Below are 10,047 nucleotides of genomic sequence, written 5' to 3' on the forward strand. Positions count from 1 at the left end.
CATTTTAATTGCCATGGAAAACTCAAACTTTTCACCTTCATAGAAAACTTCACCATAATCATCCCCGCTGCTGGACTGGCCTTGTACTTGACTCAGTTGCATTTCTTCTCCCAAGAACACATAATGAAAAAGCGAGTTTTAAAGGGCTCTAGCTCATCAGTGTTACTCAGAGTTGCAAGCCTCTAATATGTTAAGGTGCTAATCTGATTTTTACCTTCTCTTATTTTATTTCTCTGTGGCTGAATACAATAGAAAAGTAATCCAGATTAGATCTTTCCACAAAAGATTACAATCTCTCTCATATGTAGCTCTACATAAAATATTTTGCAATTTTTTTGTCTCTGGAGATTCTTTTGCTCTACTGTTTGCTTCACTTTAAAACATGGTTTCATCAAGAATATTGTCTGACTTTTTTTTTTTTAACTGTTGCAGTTAAAAAACACAAAGTGGAAAATATTTAGCTATACACACATACAAACTAGTTTACACTCATCCACATTTTAGTTGACATTTAAAATCATGTAAAGTAATGATTTTATTCAAAGATATTCACCAGAGGTAAACTACTAGCCACAAATCTCTAGAAAATAATCCCAAGCTTCTTTTTTTTTTTTTTTTTTTTTTTTTTTTTTTTTTTTTTTTTTTTTTTACTAATAACCACTGGTTAACACTGCTACAGAGATGCTGAAACACATGAAGGCACAATTCAGAAGGCACGAGAAGGGCTCAGGGATTATGAGCATATCATCCCTATTTTGCTTGGCCACATGATACCAGGACAGGCATGGTGCTTTAAAAGGATTTTCTGACAGACCTCTGTACTGGAACAACTGCTTATTAAACCATTGCTGCTGCTTCTTGCATAGGTTTCAGGTCCTAAAGAAGAAGGAAAACAAAATCTGAGCCCATCCATCATAAATCCACAGTAAGTCCAATTAAATGCAGGAAACCTATTTACAGTGTAGGCCTTGATCAGTATCACACACGAATGTCCACACAGAGAGTTAAACACATACTATAAAAATGCATTTCAGGACTGCAAGAAACAAAAATGCTATCAGAAATATGTTGCATACCTAAACTAAATGACTGCCTCTGTACTTTCATTTTCTTCACTTTCTTGCTTTTAACTCCTAGCACTCCATTTTTAAATTTTACTTTCAACAACAATGCCTTGATGGTCATTAAATATTGAATCCCTTCTGAAAGGAGCATGGTTCCTTCTTCTGCAAAGGGTGGGATCTGGCAGCTAATTCTGCAATCACATCAATATGATCTTCCTCAGGCATTCCTGCAGTCTTCCCTCACAGAAAAATACAGTTTTGTGTCTGAGCATGTCATTCCCAAAAGGTAAGTGAAAGAAAGGGTTTTTAAATTGTATTTATCTGAGCAAGATACAATTCTTAATTCACTTCAACTTTTTTTAGGTACTTCTGTGTTTCCCACTGCTTGCTGTCAGGTTGAGGCAGCTGGGTGATATTTTGGCCACGTATGCCCAGCTCAGCAGAAGCAAGGAGCAAGAATCATCTGCCTTATCTGAGAGATGAAAGATCCCACTTATTATGTGAGAGGCAGAGACTCTGGTTTGTGGAAGGGGATGGATTTCCTCTCTGGTGACAGGCAAGGGCTCCTGGGTCACTGCTCCCTGTGTAACTTGCCATGGCCAAGCTGCAGAGACCTGGCCCACTGCAGCAGTGTTGAGCTCAGCAATGGGCAAATCTGGGAGAGGAGCAGACCTGGAGCATGCTGCAGCCCTGCATGGTGCTCCTCCACACAGCCTGAAGAAAGGCAGCAGCAGAAGGGGTTCCAGCTGAGCTCCTCTGGGCACCCTGTGTGAAGCAGCCCTGAAGGAGAGGCAGAATCATTGCATCCTCCTGCCTCATCACTAGTGGCTCTGAGCAATGCTGCCTCGTACGTATAAAAGCAAATCCCTCTTTCCAAGGTTTGAGTAGACATGCAGCCTGTAAACAACACTTTCCCAGGGCCAGCAGGGTTTCCATTTTCTTCTTCTTTCCTTGAGCACCAAAGTGTGAGACTAAAGCACATAATTAATTTTATTTATGCTTCTGTAGCTCAGGAGTAATTCTTTACAGTCAATAGAAGACTAAAACAGTGAGCATTGATTCCTGAGGCATTTGGGTGCCTGGGCAAAAGAGATGGAATCTGCAAATAGCACTGACTCTGAAAAAGATTTTTTTTTCCATAATAAATATAAATTTTGAAATTATTTATTTGCATAATCCTTGTAAAAATTCCATTTGAAACAAATATCACTCTGTAATATTGACTGATGTGTTCTATGAGGTAAAATGGCTTAATTCTGTCCAAACTTCAAAATTGTATTTTTATTTTGCAATTCACTTTGGCAACAAGAACTATTGATAGCTGTTGGGTGAAAAAATGGTATGTTTTTGCAAAATGACCTAAAAAGAAAGATATTATTGTCAGAGAACTCATTTAATTTTTCTCAACTATTCTGACTTCTAGGTGGTCTAAATACTACAGTTGCTAGTCCAAACTTCCTTATGCATTTGACTGAAAGACACTGATAATGTAAAGTAGAAAACCTGCAAAGGCTATGAAAAAAAAAAAAATCTTTGCAACAGTTTTGTTCTACCAGCCTACAACAGGGTGGGCTGGAGGGTGAGGCTAAAACCATAACTGAAATATTGAAAAATATACACTTGCACTCATTTCAAATAACCATAATTACTTAAGTTTATAATGACATGTAATCAAAATATGATTTGGGAGAGGTGTCTTTGCCACTGTAAAAGCCTTTTCTCACTGAAAAACATAATAACCACATTTAATGACAATCAAGATGCAGCTGGATAATGATTTGATGTGCTCTTTGATAACTATTTCAAGGTGTCAGGACATCTGAATATCATATTTATTGTGGGAATTTTTTCTGCTTTAACAGCACTGATGTGAAAGTGAAGGTTTTAACCTATTTTGCTGGGTTAAGAACAAAAGGAATTGTGTTTGTGTCCAGCATCTGCTGGAAATGAATGGCCTGTGGGCTGCTGACAGGCCCTGTTGACAGAGCAGGGTGAGACGAAAATTAGAAAGGAAGGACTCTCCCCTTAATGTTAGGGTAATGGAAAGATGAAGAACTACAGTGAAGTGTTCTGCCCCAATCCTTACCAGTCCTCAGGACAGATTTGGGGGTTTTTCCCTAGGATTTGGTGGACTGCGGAAAACGACTCTCTTTAAAGCTGATCTGGATTTCATCCCTGAGAACCATCTGAAAGTGTTTCGTTAAACCATCCATCCAGAATATTTCATTGCCATTTGAAATTTTGTGGAAAGCAGAACACACCTCAAGACTCAGAAGTTAAAAACCAGCCACAAGAATCAGAGGGGACTTGGATGAGAGATGTTGTGTGATCTTTTAGTTCTCAAAAGTACTGTTAATACCTGAAATCTGCTTGTTTTCTCACATTATGATTTATTATGCTTCTCTCTCCTACTGTCTACAGTTTGAAGCATCTCGCTGAGTATTATGTCCCCCATGGCAGTTTGGAGGTGGCATCTCTCTCTGAATCAGTTGGGAAGCTTCCTTCCCTGCTCCCATGCTTACGAGCTAATAGTGTTGTGCCCTCTTCATTAACTGAGGGGTAGAAGCACTCAATTTTCCAGATGTGTCCTGATGGAAGAAATAGTTTCTGCTTAGAAATTTTTCTATCACCAAGAGCTTGGGGTGAGAACCCCTTCACTTATTTATTTTCATATATGATTCTCTTGAACAAACAGATCTCAGTTTCATGTCATATGGGCACAATCATGGACAACATTCACCAGACAAAGCACGTAAAACTGAAGCCACTTATTGCTTTCCAAAGCCTGGGCATTGAAGGTGGATTCTTTTTTCTATAACTAGTGCACCTGCCACAAAAAAAAACCCTGTAGGTAATATTTGTTGTGTAACAACGGATTCTTTGTTTACTGCCAGAAAAGGATTAGCCATCACAAATAAATGAAAGGTCTGAAGGTATCCTCAGGGCAGCTCAATTCAGAGGCATAAAGAAAGAGAGAAATGGATTTCTGGGAGTTGTGCAAATCTCTTGAAAACTATGAGACTATTCCCACTTTATGCCCTTCTTCAGGGACAGTGCTCCTGCAGATCAGTGTTTAAAAGGGCCTATACAAATATTAAGCATAGTGTCATCCTCCTACTCTGTCAGTATCATGTGTACATGGAAGGGACTGGACCCACAGTTGAGGTCTAATGCAGTGAAGATGTTAAGAAAGTGATCAGCAAGAGCAGCTCTTCCCTGAGAGGATGCATACAGCACTTCTCATTATAAAGTGGCAGAGCCATGCATTTTTCCACTTTCTCTATTCTGCAGTGTGCTATCCCTGGAGACCTCAACCTGCCAGAGTACCTGCTGGCAGTACCTGGCCTTTCAAGACTTACATGCCCTTAAAAGTGTGTGTGTGCATGTTGTTGCCAAACTTTTAGGATGAAGTCTGTATTCTTTTACTGTTGTTTAGCCTTTCATACAGCAATACAGCTCCGTACTATAACCACCAGAGAATAAAAGCAAACTACTTACTCAGCAGTAATAAAATATAGTAACTTCTGAATATTTTATGACAATGCTTTAGGTGTAAAACTTTATCGGAGTCTGTTACAAAATAATTGTGTTGAGGAAATGAAAAGAACAAGTGGAATATAGCAGGAGAATGGTGCAAATTCAATCATCACTTACTATCCTCCACTTTTAAATTTTCTTTTTACCACAGAACTCTGTAACCATTTAGAGAAGATTAACATCAGTGTTCTATTAAAAGTTAATTTTTATAACCCATAAATATATTTTAAAAGTAAGCCCTCTCTGTATAGCATACATGAAATAAATTGCCACAGTGGCCTGTGCAAAGGAGAAAAGGTCAAACTTGACACACTGTGCTGTAGGGTAGAGGAACAAGATTGCCTCTTAAAATGAATTCAGCTTAAAATGAATCAGCTCCCAGACTTTGGGGGCACATCCTCCATAACTGTAACATGATGACACAGCATTATTACTGTTTATCACAACTTATTTCATGTTTATGACAAATTTTTGTCTGTTTCTTGATGTATTTATCTTGACCTTCTGTGCACTGATCACTTGGACCATTAGGAGTTTTATGGAATGTTGTTTCCTAACTGAATTTTCCCACATGTTCCTCAAACTTATTTAGAAAACATGCGGTCAAAATATGTGCAATAGTGTTTGAGTAAAATAATGCAAACCTAACCAGAAAAATGCACAGTGAACTATAAATATGTATGGTTGCACTGTAAAATTCTTCTCTTTTCAACAAAAATTATTTTGTCAAAGGTTTCCTTTACCTTCCTGTTCTTCTTGAATTCTTCTTTGTTTTCTTCTCTTTTTTGTGATTCAGCTCTTCTCCTCAGAGATCTTTTCAATTCTTGGATCTTCTCTCTTTCTCTGATTTAATGAAGATAAGAAAAAATAAAACTTCAAACCTTAATTAGTTTGGCAAGATATTCACATTGAATGCTCTTTATCAGCATGATTGGATTAATAATAAAGTTCATTAGCAAAGTATTTGTGCTACAAATATTTTATTTGTTTTTACAGACAGTGTCATCTAATATTCAGAGCTAACAGTCAGAGGAAAGCCACAGGACAGATAGAGAAGGTTTGTCAGTTGTTATGTGTGCAGAATGAAACTTCACATTGGTATGATTCCCTGTGTGCAGGCAGACATCCAATGGTCTGCTTTTGACATGAAAATATTCAAAGTGTGTGGTAGATACAAGAGTTCTGCCAGAGCCCAGAAGGTGTGGGTGAGCAGCTCCAATGCCGTCCAATAGCAGAAGGGCTCCCCCTTTCCTTACTCCTCTCTTGCGGAGGTAAAATACTTGCTTTCCCCAGTCACACTCATTTCTCTATGTGCAGAAAGAACTTGGTTTAAGCTACTTCATGGAATTGTACTTTATACAGTACATTGCCAAACATCTTCAAGCCCAAACTGTTTAGCAATCTTAAGAACTGTTCTCCACCTGTGAGAACAGTTTATGTCTGGACCACAGTATTACCATCTAGACAATAATCATGCATCCAATTTTATACAAAGTAAGATCTCAAACAGCTGCTGAGACCTGGATAAAGTGGTGCAGGTCTTTTATCTTTGAGTATATCCTACAAGTTGCATGAATTGTACATAACTGACCTCTGAAGATGTTTTCACATTTAGATAAAATGCTTATCCAAATAATGTGAGGTAACATACCAATATAGAAAAATGGCTTTAGTTAGAACTTACTTCATTGCCTAAATAATGAAGTTTGCCTCAATCTGTTAAAACCTACTGATTACACCTGCCTGGTCAACACAGTCATATTACACTAATTTGCAAATCCACAGTCAACCCCCCCCCAACCCCCCCACCCCCCTGCCCCCAATTAAATATCTCCTTTCTTCTGCCAGTGGCAGGAACTGTGCTTGACTTGCAGTTATTGCTGTTTGCTGCCTCTCAGCTGTGCTGCCCAGGCCTATGGAACCCCCTTGATAGGGGCTGACTACACAAACACAGTCCTCTGCTTTCCCACTGCTGCTGGCCCTGTCACCCACCTGCACTGCCAGGGCCTCATCTGCACACCACCGGGAAGAGTTTTTGTGGAGGATAATGTTGTAACTTTGAAGGAGGCTTTGATGGTACCTTTGATTTCCTTATCCACCCTTGGGGGTCCTTAAGGACAGGACTCCCTCTGAGGGTATGGCTGTGCTCTTGGGTAACTCCACAGTTACTTTGGCACGTGATAAAAGTCAGTTTAATTCCTACTTCTTCAGGCTTCAGAGCCTGCTGGCTAATCTGCTAATTGGGTTGGAGAAAAGGGGGGGGAAAGTGGAAAAAAGGGAAGTGGTGATGAGAGAGGGTGAAAACCGATTGCTGTCAGGAGTAGTAACAGGTCTACAGAGGAACAGGTCTTTCAAAAGGCTTCTGGAGGGTCAAGGTTTTCTCTGACCTGTTTCAACTGGATAAGATTTTCAGCCTGTCTGAATAATTTCTGGTTATTCTCTGTATTTTAAGGGAGCCAAAGTAAAATTCCCCAAGCCCTAACAAAATGTTGCCCCTCTGTCACAAGTTATGCATTCATCTATATCAGTTCTCTGGTTGCTCCTATTTCCAAATCAACATATTATTATAATTAATGTGCTATTGTAATTTTAAATATAATTTATAAATATGCATAAACTGAAATAATCTGTGGCAGAAAGAAATTTGGAGTAAAAACATTATGAAACCCATGCCTCTCCAATATAAAATATTATAATATAAACATATTGCACATAATTACATATAATGACAAATGTGTCTCTGTGTGGTATGATTAGTGCTGCTGTAACAAAAGAAGAAAGAAGAAGAAGATATCACTCTAGCTGTCAGCTATGTCAGCAAATAAATACAGATGAAGCATCTCTCTCTCACCCTTATTCTATTTACTCATTAAATAGTCACTAGAATCTAACCAACAACTTGGTATTCAGCTATAGAGTTCCAAATATTTAAGAAGGGAATATAAGAAATTATCACCCTTACCCCTTTGTTGGGGACAGCAAGCAGGATTCAGGTTGGTTTATCTCTTCTACACAAAGAACATGTGGAAGATGACTTCAGCTTCACAAAGAGCAGAGGAGATTTACAGGACTTATTTAGAAACCAGATGATAAATTATGCTCTGAGCCTCCAACCATTATTCTTATGGGGAGACCTAGAAAATTGTTGAAGAAGAGTCAAATCTAAATTGCATCAAACAAAAACAAGATCCTGAGTAGCTCCACGAAGCTCTCATCAGCAGTTTTATACAAGACACTTTCTGACAACATATATGCATGAAATACCTTTGTGAGAAGACTCCTGAAAAATCAGAGCAATTAGCATGGAGAAAATGATGTAAAGTTGGTTGGAATATTTTAACAAACATTTCAAAAACTTCTGCAAAATTTCTCAAGCCCTGATTGGGAGAAAAACACCCACTGATCTGAAAACAAACAACTTTGGTGGTGTGGGAGAAGGCAAAGTGAGGTCATGTGAGCCACTCTGGGTAAAGTCGGTGAGTGGGCTAACCAGTGAACTGTTGGCAAATAAATGATGGCCCGGGCTTGCCACCTCATTTTTGTAAGAAGGTTCTGAAAGAATAATTTTTATCCAAACATGTGACAACATCAATTTCTAAAGCTTTGCTTTCTCATAGAGTAGAAGTTTTGCTTTCTGGACAGCTTGGACATAGAGCAATTAACACCAAGTGCTGAGATGAATCTAAATGTCTTGGAAATTGGATGATTAAAAATGATATCTTGGAATAGGTGTGAAGTTACCTTGGAGCAGATGTGAAGTACATTTTAAGAAATATGAGCAATCATCCTTGTGTCCGGTCCCAGTGCTGCATTATATTCCAAGCCTTCCAAAGTGTTCAGGAGCACTTATGAAGTACATGCATTAAACCTGTAGCCAACTACTCACCCAGAATGGAACAGGAAAAAATACTCCATGCTCCCTTTCACATAAAACAACTACTGTGACACTATAAGCCAGTAAATGGTAAACAGAAATATAAAGGTAGGCCAAATTTGTCTTGGCACATATAAAAGCAATTCAAGTAAATGTAGGACCTGCTTATAAGTCTAAGTTTATTGCTGGCTAAATGTCCAAAATAATTATCTTCAGACATGAAAAATGTACACTGTCTTTTTGAAACTGTAGACTGAGGCAAAGTTCCTCTATAATTACTAACACAATAACAGACATTTTCTTGCTCTCAACAAGAGAGCACAACACCACTGAATTGTGGAAAAAAAAAATCCCCATCTAACAAATATTTTGAGGGAATTATCCATCTCCCCTCTCCCTCTATCTTCCTTTAGTATTTTTCGAAGAAAATTGGGTAAGTCATGAAGGATCAAATTAATATCAATTAAGAACACACACTTTTTTTTCTGCGCACAGAAGATAAATTACCAGAAAGCAGTATTTACTACAGTCCTTTCTTTCCCATAAGAGCCCTTGATGTTGCCAGAATTGAAAAATGCTTATCATCTGCCTACAAAACCACATTTTTTTATGTGAAATCAAAATATTGTGTGAGTAATAGCCCCTGCAAATGGAGAGCTCAGCCTTGTGACAGTGAGGTCAAAGGGGAATGAAGTAATTCTCAGATGCTTAGATGGACCTTGCCAATGAGAGATGATCTCTTTACCCCCAGATGGTGGGAGCTGCCCTCTATTTCCTCTTAGCTTTTTACCTTCTCCTCATTTCCCAAAATGACCCTTTCCTTTGCTCCCTCTGAGAGAGGCACTCATCACTGGGATGAGTGAGGTTGAGCCTTGCATGCTTGAGTGCCATTGTTCTAGAGTGACAGACCATTTGGCACAGGAGGGGATGCTGGTTGAGTCTGGCTTTCAGCTTCGTACTCTTACATGAGGTCTATGGTACCAGATACATTTTTAAACAAGCCAAGATAGGATTGATTTGTTTTCTTTTTGGAGCCCTTCCTCTGTTGAGTGCTCATCCTCTCCAACTGGTACCCAAATCTACAGTAAATGGATTCACTGAGCAATGACAGGAGCTAGTACTGAAACTGGCCAGATGTCCTTAACTTTGACAGAGGAAGGGAGCACCTCCCTGGTAATTCAATTGCTTTTGTTGGGGAAAGAGTGGAGGGTATTGGAAGACTAAGGCCTCTTCTGCATCCTTATTTCTTTTTTACAGTAAGCAAGAGTGAGCAGGAAGTCATAATTCTTCTTTCAAAGAAAATTACCTGAAGTAATTTCAGTTTATTCTAGCCAAAAGAAAAAAGTATCAGAAGAGGCTGAGTCAACCCAATTGATTTTTGGCCAGTCTAACACAGCTCTAAAAGCACGGCTGGCTGGAACTCCACACTCCCACTTATAGCCTGGGCTTCAGAATTACTTTGCAAGCAGTAAAGCAAGAAAGCTTTCATAGTCAGATTCAGAAACCTTTACTGTCCCAGGAGTGCCATGGGTGCATTCTCCAAAAGCAAAGGCAGAAAAACCCTTGCAGTGA

The 10,047-nt window shown here is 38.9% G+C and overlaps 1 long non-coding RNA gene across 1 annotated transcript; it reads right to left on the reverse strand.

Moving 5' to 3' along the window:
- Positions 1-754: 754 nt before the first annotated feature.
- On the reverse strand, positions 755-7,679 carry LOC136287722 (uncharacterized). The gene is made up of 3 exons (XR_010720281.1): positions 7,564-7,679; positions 5,345-5,444; positions 755-876 (listed from the first exon to the last, which is right to left on the reverse strand). It is a non-coding gene; the product is annotated as an uncharacterized lncRNA (long non-coding RNA).
- Positions 7,680-10,047: the final 2,368 nt, after the last annotated feature.

The sequence above is a fragment of the Chamaea fasciata genome, unplaced genomic scaffold (assembly GCF_029207755.1).
Source record: "Chamaea fasciata isolate MVZ Bird 193981 ecotype frontalis unplaced genomic scaffold, bChaFas1.0.hap1 SCAF_3, whole genome shotgun sequence".
In the NCBI taxonomy this organism is placed as follows: domain Eukaryota; kingdom Metazoa; phylum Chordata; class Aves; order Passeriformes; family Sylviidae; genus Chamaea; species Chamaea fasciata.